Genomic DNA, 13,894 nt, shown 5'->3' on the forward strand with positions numbered 1-13,894 from the left:
GCAGTTCTACCTTGTCCTATACGGCTGTTTTGAGTCAGAATTGACTCGATGGCAGTGAGTATGCTTTCATATATAAATATAGAGAAATAAAATTGGGACTTTTTTCAAAGCCATGTATTCAATTTTTTTTTTTAACAAAACAACCTTATCACCTTCAAAGTACTCTCGGTTACACTTAATCCATTTGTCAAATTGGCAGTTCCATTGTTGGAAACATTTTTCAAACTCATCTGTTAAGATGGCTGACAACACCTTCCCCCATATTTTTCACCTATTCTACTTCATCAAATTGCTATCCTTTCATGTCCCTCTTCATTCTTGGAAACAAAAAGAAATTGCACGGAGTGAAGTCAGGTGAGTAAGGTGCATGGAGCAAGAGAGCCATGCTGCTTTTTGCCAAAAACTGGTACTCTGAGAAAGCTTCCTGAGTAGGTGCATTGTTGTGATGGCAAAACCAGTCACCCATCTGCCACAAATTCATCTTTTTGTTGCATACTGTTACACAAACTTCTTAGAATCTCTTAATAGAAAGCTTGGTTAACAGCTTTTTTGACCATTTAAAATGAACTGTAAGTTGACATTTTTGTTCATTCAGGAAGCTGATGGATGTCTAGAACAAGGTTTGTCATCAATCAACATTTCAGCTATTTTGAAAAGAGAAAACCACTCTTACTCTTGAGTTTTTCAAATAGTGCTGTCCTTGTAAGGTGTGTTCAGCAAAACAACAGTTTCTGCAGCATTTTTCCCAAGCAGAAACAAAATTTCACAGCCATCACAAAAAATGAGGTTCAAGCAAAACTGATTATACAAAAAAAATTCATTGTGACCAGAGTTAGTGCACTGGGTGCCAGTTGCTGGATGCTCGCCTCATGGGAAAAACATGTACAATGAAAGCTCTACTCCACCCAGTGCAATGCCGACTTGGGGGGAAGTACTATGACTTAGATTACATACCTATCACTGGGGCTTGGCTGGGCAATTAATAGAGAGGGAGAATGAGAATGTAAATCCTTGCATATACATACACATATTCCTATCTTATCCCTCTAATTTATAGGAAGAACTCCCTTTATCCATTTTTCTAGGAACTGGGGCTCACCTTCACAACCAATATGAGTACATATTTTTCCTTAGCCCTGACATTCTTTCCCCCTTTCAGGAATGTCTACTCATCCTGCATGTCAAGCTAAGCCAATCAGCTCAGTCTGGATTTAGAAGTTTTCAACTCTCTTAATGAGAGGATCCATTGATGGAGGTGTTTTCTTTTCTGAGGACTGGAAGACAAGGCAGCAGTTGGAAAGCACTAGTTGCTCCGTGGGAGAAAATCCTGGATTTCTCCTCCCAGAAAGAGTTACATGACAGTCTTAGAAACCCACAGGGGCAGTTCTACTTTGGCCTATAGGGTCACTGTGAGTCTGAATTGACTTGATGACAGTGATTTAGTCTTCCCGACGTAATCTATAAGGAGTCCCAGGGGTGCACTGGGTTATAGTTGAGTTGCTAACAGCAAGGTCAGTGGTTTGAAAGATCATCTGCTGATCTAGGGGAGAAAGATGAGGTTCTGAAATCCTACGGAGCAGTTCCACCCTATAGGATTGATACAAGTCAGAATCCACTGGATGACAACAAGTTTGGGATTTTTCGTTTGGAGTTTATAATTTACAGTTCCCATTTTGATGCACCTTGGGTTTCCCAGAGGCAGATTCCAAATGTTATTGCCCATCGTGTTCTTTAGGTCTGAGGCTGGAATGGCTCTTTGGTTACCCAAAGCTGGCCCGAGATAGCTAGACTTTTTAAACTTCAAAACTTTTTCTTGTGCATCAGGTAAAGATTTTCAGAGTAGATTATCATTGTGCACTCCACATTCTGATGCAGTTCACCACTGTAAACCCTTCAATGTGCCATCACTTATCCCAGTCCTTCCTCTTCCCATTCTTCCTCCTTTCCTAACCTTTGGAATTTTGCCTTGGGAAAATGCTTCTCTCTTGATTGTGAATGACAGGTTATTCTAAAGAGGAGAGAGCTCAGTTCCAGGCCTGAAGAGTAAAGACCATTGTCTTAGGCGGTTCCACCAGCCTCTATCGGACCAACTAGCCCTGGTCTGTTTTATGAATTTTTAATTCAGTCCCACTGTATTTCAAATAGAGTGGTCCTCTTCAGAGCAGTTCATAATGGTAGCATTGAGAGGCTTATGTTTACATAGTCTACTAGTCCATTGGAGGTATAGTTTCCATGGGTATAGGTAGACTTTTATTTGCCCTTATTGGTCATTGATGTGGGATACCCTGGGGAGGAGTGTAAGACCTTGACTGAGGTGGTTCTTAGCCACTGAAGCAATTCCTAACGATCTGAGAACTGAAGATTTTCTACTTACAGCACTCCTAGAGTTTGGATGACAAATCTCTTATTGAAGAGGAATCTCAACAGTGAACGATCACAGTCACTACTTGTCTGTCAGTTTGTCCTACTGTGGTGGCTTGTGTGTTGGTGTGATGCTCATAGCTATGTCACTGCCAAAGGGCAGCAGGGTCACCCAAAGTGAATGGGTTTCAATGGAGCTTCCAGACCAAGGACAGACTACAAAGAAGGAATCAGGTGCCTACTTTGGAGGAAGTAGTCTACAAAAACCTTACGCAGAGCATGGAAACACTGTCAGATACTGAAGACCTATCAAAGGAAGCAGAACATTGTCAGAGAGATGCCACTGAATGAACCTCTCTGGTCAGGAGGCCCTGGAAATGTGACTGAGGTGGAGCTGCTTTCTCAAAGTAGAGTCAACATGTTGACGCGAATTGAAGAAGGGCTATGGAAATGGAGCCTTTGGAATGTTCATTTGCTGGTGGAGCACAACTCAAAATTCATGAATAATTAATTGCCTCTAGGAATGTACAAAGTCTGAATATAGGAAAATTTCAAGTCATCAAAAATGAAATAGAATGCATAGAAATCGATATCCCAGGCATTAGTGAGCTGAAATTGACTGGTATTGGCCATTTTGAATCAGAAAATCGAATGGGTTACTACGCTGGGAATAACACAATTAAGAAAAATAATGTTGCATTCATTGCTAAAAAGGATATTTCCAGGTCTGGTTTGAAGTACAATGCTGTTTGTGATAGGATTATATCTATCCAGGAAATCAGTAAATACAGTTATTATTCAAATTTATGAACTCACTACAAAACTAGTGATGAAGAAATTTAAGAATTCTACAAATGTACACATATTCAGTCAGAAATTGATCAAATGTGTAATCAAGCATTGGTAATTATTGATCATTGATATGCAAAAGTTGGAAACTAAGAGGAAAGAACAGCAGTTAGATTATATGGTCTTAGTGATTAAAATGAAGCTGGAGATAGCATGATAGAATCTTACAAGACCAATGACTTCTTCATAGAAAAAAAACCCTTTTTTTAACAACACAAAGGCCACTGTACACATGGACTTCTCCAGATGGAATACACAGAAATCATATTGACTACATCTGTGGGAAGAGATGATGGAGATGCTCAATATCAACAGCTAAAAATCAGGCCAGGGGCCAACTGTGAAGCAGACCATTAGTTGCTCTTATGTAAGTTCACATTATCAAACTCACTGCCATCAAGTCAATGTCAACTCATAGTGACTCTAATAGAAAAGGGTAGAGCTGCCCCTGCTGGTTTTCAAGACTATAACTCTTCACAGGAATAGAAAGTCCCAATTTTTTCCACAGAAGTGGCTGGTGGTTTTGAACTGCTGGGCCTTGGAGTGAGCATCCCAAAACATAACCCCTATACCACCAAGTGGCAGAGGAGTTCTGGTGGTGTGGTTATGTGTTGGGCTGCTCTCTCCAAGGTCTGCATTTTGTAAACACCAACTGCCCCTCAGGAGAAACATGGGGCTTTCTACTCTCTTAAAGTGTCCAAAGTATCCCAAACTCACAAGGTCACTATGAGTTGGTATCAAACTCGATGTAAGTTTGCTTGGATTTTTTGAAAATTGCAGTTGAAGCTGAAGAAAAATAAACAGGTTTATAAGAAACAAAATACAACTTTGAGTATATTCCATTCGAATTTTGAGAACATCTCAAGAACAGATTTGATGCATTAAAGACTAATGACAGAAGACCTGATGAGATGTGGGAGAACATTAAGAGCATTCTTCATGAAGAAAGCAAAAGGTCATTTAAACAAAGAAACAAAGAAAAGATCAGAGTGGATGTCAGAAGAGACTCTGAAACTTGCTCTTAATCCTAGAGTAGATAAAGCAAATGGGAGAAAATATTAAATAAAAAAGCTAAATAGGAAATTTCAAAGGGAAGCTTGAGATTCAAAGTAAAATATTATAATGAAATGTGCAAAGACTTTAAGTTGCAAAACCAAAAAGGAAGAACACACTCAGCATATCTGAAACTGAAATAACTCAAGAAAACACTCAGATCTTGAGTAGAATATTGACAGATTCTATAGTCAAAATATTAGATGATACAGGAAGCATGAAAAAATGGAAAGAATACAGAATCATTGTAACAAAAAGAATGAGTTGACATTCACCATTTCAGAAGGTAGCATATGAGCAAGAACCAATGGTACTGAAGGAAGAAGTTCAAGCTGCACTGAATGCATTAGTAGAAACCAAGGCTCCAGGGATTGGAATACCAACTGAAATGTTTCAACAAGTTGATGAAACACTAGACTGATTTCTGTGTTAGGAAATTTGGAAGACACTACTTGGCCAACGGACTGCAAGAGATTCATTTTTGTACCCATTCCAAAGAGAGTGACCCAGCAGAATGTTCAAATTATAGAACAAGATCATTAATATAATTTTCAAGTAAAACTTTGCTGAAGGTCATCCCACAAAGAGTGGCAGCAGTTCTTAGACAGGATTGTATCCTCTCACCATATTTACTGAATTTGTACACTGAGCAAATAACTTCTTATATGACGAAGAATATGACATCAGGATTGGAGGGAGGCTTATTAATAACTTGTGACATGCAGATGATACAACCTTGCTTCCTGAAAATATGGAGTATTTGAAGCACTTGCTGATGAAGTTCAAAGATTACAGCCTTCACTATGGATTACAACTCAATGCAAAGAAGACCAACACTTCACAACTGGACCAGTAAGAACCATCCTGATAAATGGAGAAAAATTTAAGTTGTCAAGGATTTCGTCTTGCTTGGATCCACAATTAATGACATGGAAGCAGCAGCCAAGAGATAAAAGATGCATTGCATTAAGCAAATCTGTTGCACAAGACCTCTTTGGAGTGTTGAAAAGCAAGGGGCTTACTTTAAGGACTCAGGTGCGCCGATCTGAGCCAAGGTATTTTCCACTGCCTCATACGTATGTGAAGTCAGACACTGAATAAGAGAAACTGAAGAATTCATCTGCTTGAATTGCGGCACTGGAGAAGAATATTGAACGCACCATGGACTGCCAACAGAACAAACATCAATTTTGAAAGAAGTACAGGTAGCGTGCTCGCTAATGACAAGAAGGGTGAGACTTCGTCATACATACTTTCGACATATTGTCAGGAAACCCAGACACTTGAGAAGGACATCATACTTGGTAAATTAGAGGTACAGCGAAGAAGAAAAAGGTCCTCAACAAGATACACTGACACCGTGGCTGCAACAATGGGCTCGAGCAAGGGAACAATTGTGAGGATGGTGCAGGACCCGGCGGTGCTAGGTTCTGTTGTGCATAGGATTGCTCTCAGTAGGAGCCAGCTCAACGGCACCTGACAACCAACGGATCACAGATTTTAACCTAGTCTTCTAAGTAAGTCTCCCCTTGCTGCCTGAAGGTGGAGGTTTCAAAACCTGTCTTCAGTTCCTTCACATTCTTCTCACCACGAGGTGATGTCAACTTGTTTTCCTCTTCTCTGTGGGCGGCCCTTAATGACTCACTTTTAGTGAATAGAATGCAGCAGAAACGTCACTTTGTGATGTCTGAACGTAGTCAATAAAGGGAATACAGCTTCTGCCTGGATCTCTTTCTGGGATGCTCATCGTTGGGAACCAGCCTTTGAAGAACTTCTGGACACATGGAAAGGCCATGTGTATATGTTTCTTTCAAAGGCCTCAGTTGAGGGTCCACTCAACAGTCAGCTTCAACCTCCACACAAGTGGATAAAGAAATCATTGAGATGAATCCAACTGATCCCATAATCCATCTGTAACCATACAAGACACAGGGCTTAGCTAGCGCTAGTCAGTTCCCAAAACTATCACGCAAATAAACAGACTGTTTTTCTGTTTTACAAAGTTGAGGGAGTTTATTGCCCAGCTATAGATAAACAGAACAGTGAAAAATTATTTTAAGGGATTTCCATTTATCTCAACATCTCCATCGGAGCCCAGGTAAAATTAGGGCTAAGCATTAGGCTGCACACTGCCAGGTCTGCAGCTCAAACCTACCAGTGAGACTCCACAGAAAAATGAGGCTATCTGCATTCTTAATGATATACAATCACAAAAAACGTTATAAAGTCAAAATCATCAGGGCAAGTTAGAAAAACAACGAAGATCTCTGAAATGACTTTACAGCGACAAGGAACCTGAATAAATTAAGGGACTGACTTCATGTCTTCACAAACTCCTCCCTGTTCTTGGAGGAGGCTTTCAGCTCGGGCATGGCTTCGGGATCATCTTCTCCACGGAGGACATCTTGTCGAAGCCCAGCTTCTTCTCCAGCCCGTTCCCCCCACCAGGTGCAGTCCGTCTCCTGGGACTTCACAAAGAAGCACTTGATGACTCCCTCCTGGCTGTTTACTGCATCCGCGATGGAGAAGACGAAGTGGGAACCCATGTAGGCCATGGACAAGGTGGCAGAGCCTGCCCTGCTTTTGCCTTGACCACCTCCATGCCCGCCTCCTGGATGTGCCCATGGGGGCATCAGCTGGTCCTGGGGGAAGTCCGCTGGGAGATCTGGGGCAGGATGCTCTTCCCTGCGTGGCCGTCTATAACCGGGACGATGACTCTAGCCGGGTCCGAAAGCTTCTCGAACACTTCCGCGGTGACGGGGACGGTGAAACTGGCCGACTGGCCATGCTGCAGACCACGGCTTCGGGGGATGCTGGGCACTGGGCACAGTCGATCGTGGCATCGGGGTTGAACGGGTCGTCCTGCGCTGTGCCTGACTTTCTCAGGGTGCCCGCTGGGAGGACCCCACCATCGCAGCCTTCCAAGCAGTCCGGCCCGAGGTCACCATTCATACGGACTCTGGTCTCGATGGCGCTCAGGTCAGCAGCTACTCCAGGGGCAGAGCGATATCGTCGAGGACATAGGGGCCTGGGCCAGGAGCGAAGGAGCTGGTGGCGAGCAAGGTGCTCAAAGGACGTCCCCACGGGGAAAGTCTCTGTGGCATCGGGAGTGTGCCTGGCTTCTGGCCCCACCCACTTCCCGAATCTCCATCTTTCCTGATTTTTAAACCATGCACAACTGTTTGTTTGCACAACTCCCTCTTGATCTATGTACAAATTTTGGGTGAGCAGAATGAGGTGTTCTGAAATTCCCATTCTTCTCAAGGTTATCCATAGTTTATTATGAGCCACACTGTTGAATGCCTTTGCATAGTCAAATAACACACAGCATCTTTGTGATACTCTCTTCTTTCAGCCAACATCAATCCGACAGCAGCAATGATATCTCTTGCTCTATGTCCTCTTCTGAATCTGGCCTCAAACTCGGGAAGCGCCCTGTCAATGGACTGCTACAACTGCTATTGGATTATCTTCTACTGAATTTTACTTGCCTATATTAATTATAGCACATTAATTAATCATATGAACAGTCTGTTGGGTCATGGAGAGAAACAAATATGGATCTCATCCAGTCTGTTGGCCAAGTAGCTGTTTTCTAAATTTCCTGGCATAGATAAGTAATTGTTTTCAGTGGTTCGTCAGCTTGTTGAGACGTTTCAATTGGGATTCCATCCGTTCCATGGGCCTTCTTTTTGGCTAATCCTTGCAGTGCAGGTTGAACTTCTTCCTTCAGTAACATTGGTTCTTGCTCATATGCTACTTCCTGACCAGTGGATATGGATACAGATCCAATGGATAACATCATGATAAATGGAGAAAAGGTTGAAGGTATCAAGGATTGCATCTTGCTTGAATCTACAATCTAAGTGCTCATGGAAGCAGCAGCCAAGAGATCAAAAGACGCAGAGCACTGAGTAAATCTACTACACAGTACCTGTTTAAAGTGTTGGGTACTAATAGTCGCCTGTTACAAATGACAGCATTTTAAGTTGCCTCATATGCCTGTGACAGTTGGACATTTAATAAGGAAAAATGAAGAAGAACTGATGTGTTTGAATTGTGGGGCTGGCAAAGAATGCTGAGAGTACAGTGACTGCCAAAAGAACAAACATATCTGTCTTGGAAGAAGTACGGCCAAGGCAGGAGTGGTGAGATGTGTATCACATACTCTTCACGAAGAAACGGGTCCCTGGAGAAGGACATCATGCTTGGAAAAGTAGAGGGGGCAGCAAAAGAGAGGGAGACCCTCAAAAAGAGGGACTGACACCGTGTCTGCCACACTGGGCTCAAACATAAGAACAATTGTGAGGATGGCGCAGGGCTGGGCCATGCTTTGTTCTATTGCACATGAGGTTGCCCTGAGTCACAACTGACTGGACGGCACCTAACAAAACAACAACTTTGAACTGTAGTGACTGGGCCTGCAAAGTTCATGAAGGATTGCTCATCTATGGTGCAAATATTGGTTTCTCCACGTGGACCAAAAAAAACCAAAAAGAGTAGGAGTGGGAAACAAGACACATGGAAACAACTAGCCCATGGTCGGAGGCACTTAGCCCTCAACCTCCATGAACCTGAGACCAAACACCAGATGTGCCTGATTCCACTTCCCATCCCTCTGAAGGAATCGCATTAGAAGCTCCCTGAGGGGGAAGCCAAAAGCCCACATGGAAGACGCACACCAGCCTGTGTGGCCATGAGGGGTCGATGCAAAGAGGTATCAAAAATTTGAAAAACACACAACCAAATCGATATGAAGGGGAGTGGATGTGGTAGAGACCCAAACTCTACCAGCGAGGAAATTTGTCAGTCCCTCTCAGAGGGGCCACATAAAATGCAGGATCAATCCAGGATACAGTATGGCACTGATGAACCACATAACTATCCTCTAGTTCTGTAAAACTGCCTCCCTTTACTATTAAGATCTTTATGTGATAGACCTCCTTAATCATGTTAGATTTCCATATGTTCATTTGTGTATTTAAGATTGCTCAGTACAGGATAGTCAAGATAGATGACTTCTAAGAAACAGTGACAGGAGCAATGGTTCCTTGAGAGTCTGGGAAGTGAGAGTGGGGAGAAGAAGGTGGGCAGAGGGGAGTTGATAGCACTGATGATTGTATAGCCCTACCCGATGGGATGGAACAACACAACTGTATGGGAAGGGAAGGGATATAGAGTAGAACCCCGGACCTCGACACTAGCCCATTCTAGAAGGGGCATCGAGATGCAATGCAGTGGCGTTCCGAATCAATTTTTCCCTTAAGAAATAACTGAAAATGGATTCATCTGTTCTCCACCACCAAGTTTTTACCCTAACCTTGCCTTTTTAGACAAAATATTACACAGAAATTTCAAAGTAAATAAGTTCAGAGTTAAATAATATAAATAAGAAACACAACATTAAAAAAGTTTTTCATAACTACAGTGTGGCCCATACCTTGAGATGGATGAGGATCTGGATCTGTGGACACGGATGTGGAGAGGAGGTGTGGAGAGAGAGTTCTTCTTTGGAAGGGGAATCCCCTTCCATGAAATCAACTGGTAGCTGCTTTTCAGGAGTTTTCCCTTTCTTTGCCTTTTTCACTAGGACTTGGCTGGCTTTCTCTAAAAAAAAAAAAAAAATCTCTAATGTGGTCTGCTGTTGGCATTTCCTTAACTATTTTCTAAAAGGGTTTACTAAGTTATCATCAACAATATTGATAGCACCGTTAACCAGTTCCTTATCATGATGATTCTTTAAAAAAAAAAAACCCTCTTTCTTAGGACCCATGTTTTTTATGTAAGAAAAGAAAAAAAAGTCACAAAAACTACAAAACTTATAGCAAAACACTTGGAACACAGCCACAAAAGGTTAAAACAAAGCATACTAACAACGCCAACTAACGCCTAGTGACCAAAACAGGAACTGCTTCTGTTTACAAAAATCACGCGTTTGTCATGATTCTGACATTGTGACATTCTGTTCGAGCTCTGATGCAAAATTTTCTCGACATTTCATGTCAAAATCCAATGATGTCAAGTACTGGCGCATTTGAGTACTGGGGTTCTACTTATTGGAATGAGTAAGATATGTCAATAAAAATATTACAGGGAAAATAAGAAGGTCCTGCAGGAAATAGAAAATGTGAAACAAAACTCAAAATAATAAGAGATCAGAATACTGGCTAGATAGAAACTGATAGGATCCAGACAAAATATGACCCCCTGTCACCCTGCAGGCCTGCAACTGAACTCATCCCCTGGGCTCAATTTCAATCAGACCATGGGCAAGTCTGAAAGGGGAACAATGGTAGGGGGTGCGCACTCCTGAGAGTGATCACCTATTAGAGGCAGCATCCGCCCAAGGACAATGTTCCGAGGCAGGAAGGGCTAGGACAGAAGGAGGAATAAAAACATGAGAGAGGCAGGGGTGGGATGGGTGATTTTACATTGTGAACATTGCAATGAAGCAATGTGTGTGGACCGGTGAGTGGAAAATTGATTAGCTCTGTGAATGTTCACTCAATTCACAATTAAAAGTTTAAAAAGAAATAAAACTTTTTTTTAAAGCAACTCTGGCAAAGCTACATAAAGGTGACAGATTAAAATAAACCAGTAGGAGTTGATGATGAATTACATTTGAATGTGAGAAAAATGTGATTATGAAGGATGAGTTCCAAGATTCGTGATTGAGGTAGCAGTAAAGGCTTAAGGATAAGTAGAATTGGAAGAAAGAAAAAAAATCAAAAGTTCCGTTCCAACCATATTCATTTTCATATTTTTCCATGAGTGAAAAATAGCAAGAGAAGGCCTGGACTGAAAAAAATTCTGAGTGCCTTGCAGTTGCAAACGTGCTCGTGCATTTGTTTAATCAAGCATGGTTTATATTCCTTTGAGCATCTTCATTAATTATTGCGCAGCAGAGCAGAAATGAAAGGGAATTTTGCTTTCTTATGTATAAGGGTCCTAGGAAATGTCTGGAAGCTCTAGTGGTGTAGTGCTTATGGGTTGGCCTGTGATCCTAGGTGTGAGGTTCAAAATCACCAGTCCCTCTGCGGGAGAGAAGCAGGGGCTTTCTACACTAGAAAAGAGTTACAGGGGCCCTTCTACCTTGTGCTGTGGGGTCTCTACAAGTTTGCAACTTGATGGCAGTAAATTGGTTTGCTTTGTTTTTTTTGTGAAATGCCTGCCACCTGGTGGTGAGTCACGTTGCGTAAAAAAATAAGTTTAATAACACTGTCTTACTAATGTTTACAATTTTTTCTGTATTTCTCATTAGGAAAAAATGTTTTACACACTTAAACCTGCTTACAGCAAAGCCTGTTGTATTTTTAATACTGTGAAAGGGAAGTTGAGTTTTATAAAATATGAAAACTAAAAATAATTTTATAAAGATATATATGATCCTCTCATACTAAATATTTTTAGGAACTATTTCTAGAGATGCAGTCTTCTGGCTTTTTAACCCCTTCACGAACAAGAAGACCAAAGAGGAAGTGATGTCTTTGGATGATGGCACTGGGGAAGAATGCTGAAGGTGCCATAGGCTTCCAGAAGAACAAGCGAGCCTGTCTTGGAAGAAGTACAGGACGGCAAGACCTCGCCTCATTACTTGGGACATGCCACTATTATCATTATAGAAATATCAAGAAAAGGAGAGGCCAATCCCTGGAAAAGGAAGTCGTCTTTGATAAAGTGGAAGGTCAAGGAAAAAGAACATCAAGTTGATGAATTGACACAGTGGCTCAGAGAATGGTCCAAAAATAAAGATTGTGAGGATGGTGCAGGAACAGACAGGGTTTTGTTTAGTTGTTCATGGAGTTTCTGTGGGTTAGAACTGATTACACAGCACCTAACAAGAACAAAGAGGTGAAAACAACCGAAACCCCATCAGTGGGGGGGAATGGAAAAGAAAACAACTTTAGTACCTACACAAAATGGAACACTATGAAATACTAAAGAATAAAAATGAATCTGTGAAGCACATCACAACATGGATGACCCTAGAGAGCATTATGCTGAGTGAAAATTGTCATTCACAAACGGATAAATATTGTATGAGACCACTACCATAAAAGGCCAAGAAAAGGTTTTCACACTAAAAGAAACATACTTTGATGGTTACTGGACCAAAGAAGGTGGGAGGAAAAGAAGCGCAGGGCAGAAGGTAGACACATGTTAACTTGGGTGAAGGGGACGGTAATGTACAATAAGAGGGAAGTTGGTTAAAAATGGAGACAGGGAGACATTCAAGAATTAAAGGCAACAGAGACAAATATTGTTATATACACAATCCTACAAAGGTTGTGATCCACATGAATAGAAACTTGGACAGACTTACAGACTGAACAGGTGTGGGAGGGAGATTGGGTGTATATCCATGAATATATATATCAAATATATATGACAGAGGATATCAGTATATGTATAATTTATCTTTGCTGACATACACATCTATGGATGTGTTAAAGCATACAAGAACAACGTTGTGAATATTCCTTAGATATAACCAAACTCCTTGAAAGAATAAATCAGTGGGCCTGTGGACTTGGGACCACTGTCTCAGAGATACCATGACATAATATAGTTCACAAAGACAATATTCTACAACCCACTCGGGTAAGTAGTGATTTGGTCTTAAAAAGCTTTGAGGAGCCATTTGAGGTACATCTATTGGTCTGTCCCTGTCAAATGGAAAAAAGAAAAACATACAGAAACATTTAGTCCAAAGAACTAATGAACCTGAAAATATCAGCCTCCACAACCTTGAGACGAGAAGTAGATGGTGCCTGTCTGCCTCTGTTCTGAATGAAATGCGTCTGCAGAAGTAGATGGCACCTGGCTACCTCTACCAACTGCTCTGAAAAGAATCACGTTCGGATGTTCTGCATAGAGTGGGAGGAAGATCCCAAGCAAAACTCAAGATCATAAGAAACCAGGCTTACTTGTGGGAGAGAGCCCAGAGGTGTACAGTCTCCAAGACTATGGGCCCTAGTTGTCCTTCCATTAACACCTGAATTCACACCTGCTGTAGGATAATTAACCATGTAAGAGCTACCTGGTAGCATTGACTGAACACCAGTGTTCAGAGGATTACAAAAGAAAGAGGAACCGAAATGGAAAGAGAGGGAGAATGCTGGATAAACAGTGGTACACTGAGGGGATTACAAAGAATGAACCAAACATGTAGGAATTACTGAAAGTAAGGCTGATGGTTTTCTCTGTAAACCTTCACCTCAAACAAACGCACTGCCCTTGAGTCACTGCCGACTCATAGTGGCGCCCTGTGTGTTTCCAAGACTATAATGGTTAACGGCAGTAGAAAGCCCAGTCTTGCTCCCACGGAGCTGCTGGTGGTTTTGAACTGCTTTCCATGAGGATCGCAGCCCAAAGTTTATTTATAGAATCATGGAAATAAAGTATCCTCAGTTACCACGTGAGAACATTTTTAAGTCTTATACGAAAGTGTCATCCATGAGTCTTTTTCTTTTGAGCTCCATGTTCAGTTGGGGCCCTAAGCAAGAAGACCCATCCCACCGGAAGGATATCCTTTCATCCTCCCACTGTCACGGCTGGAAGGACAGACGATCACATTCCACAGGGAGAATACTAACCCCAACCTTCAAGTTAGGAAGGCCGAGCCGCTGAG

The 13,894-nt window shown here is 41.8% G+C and overlaps 1 long non-coding RNA gene and 1 pseudogene across 1 annotated transcript in view; both read right to left on the reverse strand.

Moving 5' to 3' along the window:
• LOC142450810 (uncharacterized) overlaps positions 1-13,894 on the reverse strand; it is a 28,818-nt gene that overhangs the window by 14,654 nt on the left and 270 nt on the right. Inside the window, exon 2 of the long non-coding RNA XR_012784963.1 lies at positions 9,704-9,870. This is a non-coding gene — a long non-coding RNA (uncharacterized LOC142450810). The remainder of the gene's footprint in view (positions 1-9,703; positions 9,871-13,894) is intronic.
• On the reverse strand, positions 6,582-7,518 carry LOC142450550 (malate dehydrogenase, mitochondrial pseudogene; annotated as a pseudogene).

Source organism: Tenrec ecaudatus, chromosome 6 (assembly GCF_050624435.1).
Source record: "Tenrec ecaudatus isolate mTenEca1 chromosome 6, mTenEca1.hap1, whole genome shotgun sequence".
NCBI lineage: Eukaryota > Metazoa > Chordata > Mammalia > Afrosoricida > Tenrecidae > Tenrec > Tenrec ecaudatus.